This window comes from Echinops telfairi, unplaced genomic scaffold (genome assembly GCF_000313985.2).
Source record: "Echinops telfairi isolate 266 unplaced genomic scaffold, ASM31398v2 ScPeMD7_7424;HRSCAF=8462, whole genome shotgun sequence".
Classification (NCBI taxonomy): domain Eukaryota; kingdom Metazoa; phylum Chordata; class Mammalia; order Afrosoricida; family Tenrecidae; genus Echinops; species Echinops telfairi.
The window spans coordinates 36678094-36689349 of record NW_022111324.1 but is presented as its reverse complement, the minus strand read 5'-3'; the positions used below and the strand labels follow the sequence as shown (position 1 = coordinate 36689349).

Here is an 11256-nt window from a genome sequence, read left to right as displayed (position 1 = left end):
TTGGGTTCTGTCTCTCACAGGTTTTACTGTATTATTATAGTACACTGACTGACTAGGAGCAATTGTACATGAGTTGACTAAATTAATATTCTCTACTCGATCTCTAAATTCAAACACCCATTGCAATGGTTAGACAGACTCAAAAACAAAATTTATGATTCAAAGGTTTATTAAGGAAGGCAACAAGTTGTAATGCCAGTGAAAAATGCTCAGGGTTGAGTTATTTATAAGGACATGTTTGTTACAAAGTTCTTTTCGGTCTTAATAAATGCCCAAAGGAGCATACCAAACCAAACCAAACTCACTGCCTTAGAGTTGATGCCGACTCAGCAACCCTCCAGTAGGTTTTCGAGACTGTAACTGTTTATAGGAGAGTGGAAATCCCAGTCTTCTCCCAATAATCTGTTGGTGGTTTCAAACTAATGACCATGTGGATCACAACCCAATGTACAACCAGTATACCACGAGGGCTCCCTGTTCTGCTGTGTCTCAGCTCCTTCAACCCGAAGGCACTCAGCTCCACTTCTGTGGGTCAACAACCCCAACTTCTCCTACTTAGAGGCAATTCACTCTGAAAGCTAGCCGCCCTCACAAAAACATTAAGCTTTACATGCTGTGTGGGCTGGTAAGTCCATCACGCTGTTCCATTCTCCGGATCCCAGATCTGCTGCTGCTCCTATGATGTTATGGCTGTCTTTTGGATCTGGGGTCTACAGGACACGCTCCACTTCTGGCTCTTGCTGGTAACAGGATTTCTCCTCCTGCTTCTCAGAGGGCTCATTTTATATGAGGCAGGATGACATTCCAGGGCATTCTAGTCACAATTACCAGGGAATCCTCCTGTCAGTTATCGTCCCCACCATCTTACCAGCCCCATGCTGGGAAAGGTCCTTTGGTAGTAGTTAGAGACTTGGCCTAGAAAAGCCATATGAACTAACTCACTGCTCCTGCAGTACACATGGCAAGAGTAAGCCCAACAAGCACTTATTACATAGTAAGTGTAGTGTAGGGTACAAAGTTCTATTTCAATAAACTGACCCCCCAGAAATCTTGTCCTCAGAAAAATCTATTTAGGGAAGGAGAGGTAGACAACACACAGTATATTATAATCACATGCTCTAATCGAAAAGTATTATGAGTGGGGAGAGGAGGATACAATAAATGCTGAATCAATAGTCTAAGAAGACTTCTGTGGGAAAGACAAACTGAAAAACTGTTAACATGTGAAAAAGGCATTTTATGAAGAAGTTTCTGAAATTTTAGCTATGTCATTAAATCCTAGAGAAGAACTGTCTAAGCAGTGGTTTTCAATCTTCCTACTGCCGCGACCCTTTAATACAGTTCCTCATGTTGTGATGACCCCCAACCACACAATTATTTTTGTTGCTACTTTGTAACTGTAATTTTGCTATTGTTATGAATCGTAATGTAAATATCTGATATGCAGGATGTATTTTCATTGTTACAAATTAAACATAATTAAAGCATAGTGATTAATCACAAAATATGTAATTACATATTGTAAAATATTTACCACGTATACTCGGGTATAGCTGACCTGGATATCAGCTGAGGCACCTAACTTTACCACAAAAACTGCATAAGAACGTGCTGACCAGCCTGTGTGACCACGAGGTGTTGAGGGATCAAGTCATTGTGAATGAGGGGGAGTGCAGAGTGGAGACCCAAAGCCCATCTGTAGGCAACTGGACACCCCCTTACAGAAGGGTCGCAGGGAGGAGATGAGCCAGGGTGCAGTATAGCAATGATGAAACATATAACTTTCCTCTAGTTCTTAAATGCTTCCTCCCCCCGCCATCATGATCCAAATTCTACCTTACAAATCTAGCTAGACCAGAGGATGTACACTGGTACAGATAGCAACTGGAAGTGGTGAGAGTGGCAACACCTGGAGGGTGGAGGGAAGGTGGGGTAGAAAGGGGGAACCGATGACAAAGATCTACATATAACTTCCTTCCTGGGAGATGGACAACAGAAAAGTGGGTAAAAGGAGATGTCGGACAGTGTAAGATATGACAAAATAACAATAATTTATGAATTATGAAGGGTTCATGAGGGAGGGGGGAACAGGGAAGGAGGGGGAAAATGAGGAGCTGATACTAAGGGCTCAAGTAGAAAGCAAATGTTTTGAGAATGATGATGGCAACAATTGTACAAATGTGCTTGACACAATAGATGTTTGTATGGATTGTGATAAGAATTGTAAAGGCTCCAATAAAATGATTAAAAAAAAGTGCTGAGAAACTCAGCTTATACACGAATATATATGGTATGTGTTTTCTGATGGTCTTAGGCAACCCCTGTGAAAGGGTCATTCGACCACCAAAGGGGTTGTGACCCACAGGTTGAGAACCGCTGGTCTAAATGCACAGCATAGTTGTAAATAAAAGTTGACAAATAAGTTAATAGCTTAAGCAAAGGCTACAGAAGTTTTACTTTGAAAAAAAGATACATATCTGAGCATGTATATTGTGAGGAAAGGGCCAGTAGGGATGGAAAGGATTGATATAAGACACAAGATACCCACAACTGATAGAGGTCTCTGAGAAGTCAAAAGGAGATATGGCCTCAGAACATAGATTTGACTTCAGACAGGAAGGTTATTCCCATGGGAAAAAAAAATCAATGTAAGGATCAGGAAGAAGGAATCGCCAGGCATAGTCAGTGAAAGCCAAGAGAGGGCTAGCAATGCCAGATGCAATGCAGAGTCCAAGTAAGATAACATTTTCTACTGGAATTGGCAATTAAGGCGTTAGATTAAAGCCAACATTTTGGCCTTTCCTGCATTCGGTAACTATAATTCAGCCCCCAAAGATGAAAGCTGTTGTTAGGTGTTGTCAAGTCAGTTTGGATTCAGAACCACTCTAAGTACAAAAGAACAAACACTGCTGACCCTTGTCACCCTCACAATCACTGCCCCCCATTGTTGCAGCCACTGCTGTCAATCTATCACATGAAGGGCCTTTTTCTTTTTAGCTGACCTCCTAAGAAGCATGATGTTGTTCTCAGGGATTGGTCCTTCTTGATAACATGTCTATAGGACCCAAGACAAAAAACTCTGCATTCTCACTTTCAATGAGAATTCTGGCTGTACTTCCAAGACAGGTTTGCTCATTCTTTTGGCAGTGCCAAGTATATTTTTTAGCCAACACCATAATTCAAAGGTATGAATTCTTTTTTGGTTTTCCTTATTCACTGTCATTTTCACATGAATGTGATGTTATGGAAAATACCATGGATTGCGTCTGGCACTCCATTGTCCTCGATGTGACAGCTTTGCTTTTAAGTACGTTAAAAGTGTATTTTACAGCTGATTTGCTCAATGAAATAATGTCATTTGATTTCTTGACTGCTGCTTCCATAGGCATTAAGAGCCAAGTAAAATGAATTCCTTGACAACTTCAATCTTTTCTGTGTATATCATAATGTTGCTTGTTGGTTCAACTGTGTGGATTTTGTTTTCTGCTGAGGTGACCTCAATGGAGGCTGTAGCCTTAGGTTTTCATCAGTAAGCACTGCAAGTCCTCTTTGCTTTCAGAAAGGATGGCTGTCACTTGCCTATCAAAAATTACTAAGGAGTCTTCCTCCACTCGTGATGCCCGGTTCTGTTCTTTCCAATCTTACTGCTACTAGGTGGATTCTGACACTTAACGAATCTACAGATCAGAGTAGAATGGTCTTCTGGGGTTTCTCAGGCAGAAATCTTCATAGTAGAGTAGCTAATGTCATCTTTCTCCCATGGAGTGGCTGGTAGCTTTGACCCATCAATCTAGCAGCCTATTGTTTAAGCCACTGTACCATTGCCCTAGGCCTACACATGTATGCAACTTTACAGCAAAATATTTTATATATATAATTCAAGTCAATGCCATCCTCAGTCACACTCAAAACCAGGGTTTCCATTCTTTCATGCACTTGTCTGCACACCATTATGGGCTCCATTTCCTGACACCCTTCTTTGGTTTGTTCCCAACACATGATCTGGAGCTCAACATCTTTTCAGGTGGAAACTTCAAAATTTCCTTACCCCACTCTCTCCAGAGAGCACTGCCAGCCATTCACTCCTCGATATATGTACTCTTCCTTGTGGTGCGTACCATTCTATCCTGGTATTAACTCTAGCACTCCTTCTATTTTCTTTAAAGGCTCCCCACCCCAGCTCTTAATTAGTAATGCTCACTAGGATTCTATCCTTAGCCTTTGCTCTTTACTGTTGTTAGCTGCTGGTATGCACTCAATTACTCTGTAAATACTAGATGTCTGCCACTGTGGTGGTGGGTAGGTGCCAGAGTATTGGTTCCAACTCACAGCGACCCTCTGTACAACAGAACAAACAACTGCCCTTGTCCTGCGCCATCCTCACAATTGTTCTTACAATGGAGGTCAATTCACGTGGTCAGGGTCTTCTTCTTTTCGCTGCTGCTGTATTTTACCAAGCATGGTATCTTTTTCTAGACTCTGGTCTTTTCTGGTTAACTTGTCTAATGTTATGTGAGGTGAAGGCTCACCATCCTTGCTGCTAAAGGGTATTCTGGCTGTATTCCATCCAAGATAGATTGGTTTGTTCGTCTGGCAATCCATGGTATTTTCCATATTTTTTTGCCAGCACCATAATTCAAATGCCTCGGTTCTTCTTTGGTCTTCCTTATTCAATGTCCAACTTTTAAATGAATATGAGGCCACTGAAAATACCATGGCTTGGGCCAGGTGTACATCAGTCCTGAAAATAACATCCTTGCTTTTCAACACTTTAAAGAGGTCTTGTGCAGCAGATTTACCCAATGCAATGTGTTGCTTGATCTCTTGGACTGCTGCTTCCACAAGCATTGTTTGTGGATCCTAGTCAGACAAAATCCTTGACAACTTCACTTTTCCCTGTTTCATATGGTACTCATTGGTTCACTTGTGAGGATTTGTTTTCTTGACACTGTTATAAACCATACTGAATGATGCAATTCTCAATCTTCATCAGCAAGTGCTTCAGATCTTCATTTTCAGCAAGGCTCTATCATCTGTTATCATAGATTATTAATAAGTCTTCCTCCTATACTGATGCCACATTCTTCTTCACATAATCCAGTTTCTCTATTTTCTCAGCATACAGATTAAGTATGGTGAGAGGATATAAACTCGATGAACAACCTGATTTTAAACCATGCAGCATCCCTTCGTTCTGTTCGCATCAGTGCTTCTTGATCCACATACAGATTCCACATGAGCACCGTGAAGTGCTCTGGAATTTTCATTCTTATAAAAAACTATCCAGTTTGTTAAGGTCCAGACAGTGGATGCCTTTGGATAGTCACTGAAACACTTTTAATCATTCTATAGTGATTCAAAATCTGTCTGTAGTAACAGGACCCTTTGAAGGTTTGATTAAACTATCGGTCTTAGTGCCATGGCATTTGTAACTGATGCTTACACAGTATTTTAAGTATACTGAGCTTAGGATTCAAACTTTCTCATTTAATTCAGCCTTCTTAAATCACATAACCCACAGACATTTAATCAATTCCAACTCATGGCAACCCTATATAGGATTTATTTCAAGGCTGTAAATCTTTACAGGAAAAGACGGCCTCATCTTTATTTTATTTAGTGACCAGTGGGCTTGAACTGCCAATATTATTTAGCAGATCAATACCTAATCCACAGTGCCACCAGTGCTCCTTTTAATGTCACAGAAAACTGATAAAGTAACCCTTTTCTATATAGATTTGGTACTTCATGGATCAAATATAAAGTTCTAGCATTTACTCAGTTCTAACTACTTCTACTGTTCTCTCTTACTGGTCACTATTATTCTTTTTTACATTTTTATTTGGTTACATTTCAAAAGACATACAGATTTAATTCCTTTTGTTATTTTCAAATGATGACTACTCTCCCCTCAGTTTACTCAATTGTTCTGTCAATGTTAGCTACTTGCCATGTGGCAGGTAGTGGGGGTGCCATCACACTGGTTCCAACTCATAGAGACAAAATCAGTGGAGGAGGTAAGGGCTTTGATTTTATCTGGACAACAATGAGGCACCACTGCGTGATTTTAAGTAACACAACCAAACTAGTGTTTTAGAACTAGCACTGTGGGCTTACTTGGGCACAAAGTAAGCCAAAAGACTTATTACCACACCCCAAATAGAAAGCGTGGTTCTGGATTAGGGTATAGGCAGTAGACACGGACAGAAAACGATGGATTCAAATGGTACGTGGGATGCAAACGAGTAGAGTACTGATGGAATGGGCATGAGAATGGGGGGAAAAAGGTCAAGCGTCTTTTGGGCTTATGCCAATGCTTTCCCATCTGTAACAGAATTTTACAATACAGAAAACACTATGACATGTAGATCATAGGGGGGCATACAGATGAAACTTGTTGGCATAAGGTAACCTTAAGCTAGACAAGAGAGATTGCATCTTCCAGATCTGGGACTGATTCCCTCTTTATCATGATGATGCTTTTATTGAGTCAGTTGTGAGGACTTTTTTTGCTATGTTGTGGTGTAACCAACAATGAAAGCTGTAGTCTTCAAATGTTAATATGAAGTATTTATATAATAGTGCACAAGTGATATTATCATTTGCATATCACAGGTTAGTGAGTTTTGACTACCTCGACGTATGTACAAGTTCCACATGCGGAGACTGAAGTGCTCTAGAATTCATAACCAGAGCAACACATATCTACGTTGTCCCGTCATTCTAAAGCCAACCTATTCATAAGCTACAAATAAATGTTTTGCAGCACTGTAACAGAACTAATTCTAGATAATTACCAAGTATGTAAGTAGAGTTTTTCTAAAAGCATACTTTCCCAATTGCATTGATTACAAAGAAACCATATTAAAAATATGTACTCAAAAAGCATACTGAGTTTAGGTAGAAGTGGTTTAAAATGTGAAAAAAATGAAAGGGATAACACCAGTTTTGTATGTTACAAAAACCAAACCCAAACAAAAACAAGCCACCAGCCCCAATAGACTGTATCTAAATATGCAGTCAAAATTTTAAAGTGAAGAACAGAAAACACAATGGAAGTATGGCTCAAGACATTCTTTCCCCTGCCAAATTCACTGTAAAAGTGGCTAACCGATACCAAGGGCATACGCAAAAAAAAGTAAAAGTAAAATGAACTTCAAAATAAAAAGCGAGGGGCACCATTAAGAAAGTGAATAGACAACATGTGGAATGGGGGAGAATCTTTGCAAATTATATGTATGATAACTTAAATCTAGATTGTAAGGAAATCTCGCAACTAAATAGACAAATAACCCAACTTAAAACAAAACATGAAACGTTTTATATAGACATTTCTCCAAATAAGCACATGAAAAATTGTTCAAAATTAGCCATCTTGAAAATGCAAATGAAAGCCACATTAAGATACAACCCAATATGGATGAAAGGAAAAGGAAAGGAAGGATGAAAGGAAACCAGTTGCTGTGGACTTGATTCCTACTCATGGCACCACCATGAACTGTGCTTACAGCTTTTTTCAGCTGTGCCCTTTGGGGAGATCGCCAGGCCTTTCTTTCAAGGCACTGCATAAGTTCAAACCACCAACCTTTTGTACCTGCTAGTGTAACCACTTGCACAACCCAGAGATGTTTTCAGACTCTTTAGGATGGTTATAATCAAAAGGAATAGTAATAATAGATTTGGAGAATTTAGAATCCTCATAAACTATTGGAAACAAAATGTTGGGGAGAAACTAAACAGATCACATTGCTCTTACAAGAGTCACAATGTGACTCTTATACACTCTTATACACTAACTTCTTTCTTGATTTAATTTAAAATGCAAAATTCTAATAGGTAAAGCACAATACTTAACAACACTGGTTTCTGCTTCTTATTCTTAGAACGATAAGATTAACAGCAACTTTTATTAGTAGTAACTACTTTTCCCTACATTCTTCTCTTTTTGTGTGTGTACCCATTCTTTATTTCAAGTATTTATAAAATACCACTAGGCTCTTTCCCAGGATGAGACTCCAGACGGTCCCCTTCAGAAACTTGGAAGAGGCTATGCACACAACTTTACGTAACAGTGAGTAACCCTTGACTGGAGAACACATTTCTGAGTGGAGCCAAAGGAAGTGACACCAGGCAGGGGAAGGTGGGTGCTTATTGGAACCAAACTTCAGTTGCCCTTGGGGCAAATCTTGTGGCAGCACAGAAATGGAGGCTGTGTGAGGAAGGTTCAAGTACAGCACAAGGGTCCCAAGTGTCTAGTTGGCTACACCCTGGCAGGGGTGCCATTAGATCAATGTCGCTCAAATTCCTGGCCAGCCAAACACCTGCTGCAAAAAGTCCCAAGTTGAGAATCAAGTTCCTCTGGAAATCATTCCTATTAGTGAATCGGTAGACACCCCAAAGCCAATCGCCACGTTGTCGGGGATCTCGGGCGTTTCATTTGCAGATCCCGGAGCGCTCGCGCAGATGCCGGTGGAAGCCATGGTGGCACCTTCGAGTTCCGCAGCAGGCTCTCCCCCTATATTCTTCTTTTATTGTTTCTTGTTACGTGCCATTGATGTGATTTTGACTCACAGCAACCTCACATGATAGAGTAAAACTGCCCATAAGGTTTCACAGCTAGGCTGCCACAAGTAAAATGGTGCAGCTGCTTTAGAAAACACTGACTGGCAGGTCCATAGAAGTTAAACTTAGGAGTACTATGGGACGCAATAATTTTACTTGAAGGTCTATTTTTCAGGAGAAATGAAAATTCATGCTTACTTGAAAACTTGCATATGAATATTCATAAGTACGTCATTTATAAGTTGTACCAAAGTGGAAACAATGCAGATGTTCATTAAATTAAGGACAAACAAAGCATAGTATATTCATACAATGAAATATTATTTAGTAATAAAAAGAGGAATGAACCTTGAAAACATGCTAAGGGTAACAAGTTAGTCACAAAGACCACATATTGTATAATTCCATTAACACGCAATTTTCAGAATAAATGAACCTATAAAAATAAGAAGGAATTAGTGGTTGGAAGAAAATTTAGAGTGTAACTGCTGTGGGTTTCTTTTTGGAATGATAAAATGAACTGAAGTTAGACAGTGATGATTATACAACTCTGTGAGCCGCAGTAGTACCCACTGAATTGTATACTTTTAAGGAAATCCATGATTGGTGAATTATATCTCAAAAAGTGGTTCTTAAAACATTAAAAAAATTGGCTAGGTGAACTATATTCAATAAGTTATTAAAATAAATGAATACATGTATGCATGCTTACTTAATGCTTATTATCTATGTCGGCAATGGAATGGAATAAAATAATTATGCAAAAATGCTATTTTAGTCCGTCATTTTTATATTCGACTTTGGAGAGCAACTTCACACACACACACACACACCCCCCATCTAAAAAACTAAACCTGCTATTGTCAAGTCTATTCTAAGCCATAGTGGCCCTGAAGCACATAGTGGCCTCACAGGTTTCCTAAGGATGTAAATCTTTACGGAAGCAAACCATCACATCTTTCTCCCTGAGAGAGGCTAGTACATTCAAACTACTACTGATCTTTCTGTTAGCAGTAGAGTGCTAAGCTACAGTGCCACTTATTAACTATAAGAGAAATGCAAATGAAAAAGAGATACTACCAAATACCCTCAAAGATAGCCCGAGTCAAAAAATCTAAAGCAACACAATCACCATGGAAATCGACTGGTGATATCTAAAACAGATGGAAATTGAGCTACCATATGACCAAGCAATCCCCCTACTGGGCATATACCCAGAAGAGGCAAGAAACAAACCAAGGCCAGACATCTGTGCTCCAATGTTCATTGCGGCACAGTTCACAATTGCAAGGAGGTGGAAACAACCCAAATTTCCATCAACTGACGAGTGGATTAAAAAACTATGGTACATGCATAGAATGGAGTACTATGCATCGCTAAAAAGCAGTGATGAATGTATGAAGCACATTGCCGCATGGGAAGAACTGGAGGAAATCATGGTAAGCGAAGTAAGTCAAGCACAAATGGACAAGTGCAACATGAGTCTACTGAGGTAAACTTAAAAAAAATGCAAAAGGGGCATAGGGAAAAAGCTATTGGAGACAAACATTCCTGGTGCGAGGACCAGGTAGTATGGCAGGGGCCAGAACAAATCCAGAGATACATATGGTAGCCAACTAAAAAGGAGTGGGGAAAAGGAAAAAAAAAGAAATGGGTAGCAGGGGAACAGGGCACAAACTAACACAAGGGGAGGGTATTGTTTATAGCTCCACAGGGAAAGAGGGACCAGACTTCAACCCAGTGCTCCAAGATGTGAATGCAACATGCCTGCGTGGAGTCGGGAACTAGTGGAGAGGTCTGAGGGGTCCCAATCCCAACTGTGTGGACACCTGCCCCTCCCCCAGAAGAGAATTTATTTCAGAGGACAGCACTGAATCTGTAGCTCCATGAGTGGGACATGTCTGATCAGAGCAAACGGGAACAAATGAAGGTGGAAGAAGGGAGAGTGGAGGCTGGCCCACCAAGCCTTGAGGACAATATTCCCACTCAGAGCAGCCAATCCACAGAGAAGACCATATGGCTGGCCCCACTATGAGACAAGACATCCCTGACTGACCCATAGCCCTACAGGGAACAACAATGGAGAAACTGTGGGAATTCCGCCTGATCTGATCCTACCACACTGAGACAAAACACCTAAGGGTGTGCAACAGAACAGCAAGGGGAACAGAGCAACAAAATCCCCAGGGAATACCAAAAACCGACTTTGGGGCCAGGGCTTGGCACCCCATCAGACTCAACCAGAAAACACTCCTAAAGGCCAACAAACAGTCCTTGAACTAACTACAAGCATTTCTCTTTTGTTGTTGCTGCATTGTTTTTTTTTTTTGGGGGGGGGGGCATTGGCTTTTTGTTGTTGTTTTGTTGCTTCGTTTTGCTCTGTCTTATTTTTGTGCATGTTATTATCTCCGCAGGTTTGTAAATAAGATAGGCTGGATGAACAATCTGGAGAAAACAATGGGACTGACAGTTCCAAGAGGACATGGGAGAGGGGGGGGTTGGTGGGAAAGGTAGTGGTGTTAACAAACCCAGGGACAAGGGAACAACACATAATCCAATTCGGTGAGGAGGATGTAGGAGGCCCGGTGAGGTGTGATCCAGGGTAATGTAACCAAGAGGAATTACTGAAACCCAAATGAAGGCTGAGCATGATAGTGGGACAAGAGGAAAGTAAAACGAAATAGAGGAAAGAGC

General features: G+C 40.5%; 1 protein-coding gene and 1 pseudogene across 2 annotated transcripts in view; both read right to left on the bottom strand.

The window, feature by feature from the left end:
- RO60 (Ro60, Y RNA binding protein) overlaps positions 1-11256 on the bottom strand; it is a 33817-nt gene that overhangs the window by 19591 nt on the left and 2970 nt on the right. The window lies entirely within an intron of this gene.
- Positions 8149-8480, bottom strand: LOC115872356 (annotated as a pseudogene).